Source organism: Mandrillus leucophaeus, unplaced genomic scaffold, assembly GCF_000951045.1.
Source record: "Mandrillus leucophaeus isolate KB7577 unplaced genomic scaffold, Mleu.le_1.0 Scaffold345, whole genome shotgun sequence".
Taxonomy (NCBI): domain Eukaryota; kingdom Metazoa; phylum Chordata; class Mammalia; order Primates; family Cercopithecidae; genus Mandrillus; species Mandrillus leucophaeus.
The window spans coordinates 566,719-568,205 of NW_012103643.1; positions in this window are offsets into that span (position 1 = coordinate 566,719).

Below are 1,487 nucleotides of genomic sequence, written 5' to 3' on the forward strand. Positions count from 1 at the left end.
GATCCTCCCACTTCAGCCCCCAAAGTAGCTGGATTACAGGCTTGTGCCACTATGCCTGGCTAATTTTTGTATTTTTTAGTAGAGATGGGATTTTGCCATATTGGCCAGGCTGGTCTGGAACTCGTGACTTCAAGTGATCTGCCCGCCTCGGCCTCCCAAAGTGCTGGGATTACAGATGTGAGCCACCACACCCAGCCTAATTTTTAATTTTTGTGGATACATGGGAGGTGCATATATTTATGGGGTACAAGAGATGTTTTAATACAGGCCTGCAATGTGAAATGAGCATATCATGGAGAATTTCCATCCCCTCAAGCATTTCTCCTTTGAGTTGCAAACAATCCAATCACACTCTTTAAATTATTTTAAAATGTACAGTTAAGTTATTAATGACTATAGTAACCCCGTCATGCTACCAAATAATAGATCTTATTCATTCTTCCTATTTTTTTTTGTACCCATTAACCATCATCACCTTCCCCATCCTCCTGCACCACCCTTCCGAGCCTCTGGTAACCATCCTTCTACTGTTTATGTTCATGAATTCACTTGTTATGATTTTTAGATCCCACAGATAAATGAGAGTATGCTATGTTTGTCTTTCTGTGCCTGGCTTATTTCATGGAACATAATGATCTCCAGTTCCATCCATGTTGTTGCAAATGACTGGATCTCATTCTTTTTTTATGGCTGAGTGGTACTCTATTGTGTGTATGTATCACATTTTCTTTATCTATTCAACTGTTGATGGACCCTTAGGTTGCTTCCAAATCTTAGCTGTTGTAAACAGTGCTGCAACAAACAGAGGAGTACACATATCTCTTTGATTTACTGATTTCCTTTCCTTTGGGTATATACCCAGCAATGAGATAAGTGGATCATATAGTAGCTTAACTTTTAGTTTTTAAGGAACTTCCAAACTGTTCTCCATAGCGGTTGTACTAATTTACATTCCCACCAACAGAGTACGAGGATTCTCTTTTCTTCACATCTTCTCCAGCATTTGTTATTGCCTGTCTTTTGAATAAAAGCCATTTTAACTGAGGTGAGATTCTATCTTACTGTGGTTTGGATTTGCATTTCTCTGATGATCACAGATGTTGAGCACCTTTTCATAGGCCTCTTTGCCCTTTGTATGTCTTCTTTTGAGAAATGCCTATTCAAATCTTTTGCCCATTTTTTGATTGGACTATTAGATTTTTTTCCTATAGAGTTGTTTGATCGCCTTGTGTGTTCTGGTTATTAATCCTGCCTGCATCATTTTCTTTCTTTTCTTTTCTTTTTCTTTGAGATGGAGTCTCCCTCTGTCGCCCAGGTTGGAGAGTAGTAGCTCGATCTTGGCTCACTGCAACCTCTACCTTCTGGGCTCAAGCGATTCCCTTGCCTCAGTTGCCTGAGTAGCTGGGATTACAGGCCTGCACCACCACGCCCAGCGAATTTTTGTATTTTTAGTAGAGACAGGGTTTCACCATGTTGGCCCGGCTGGT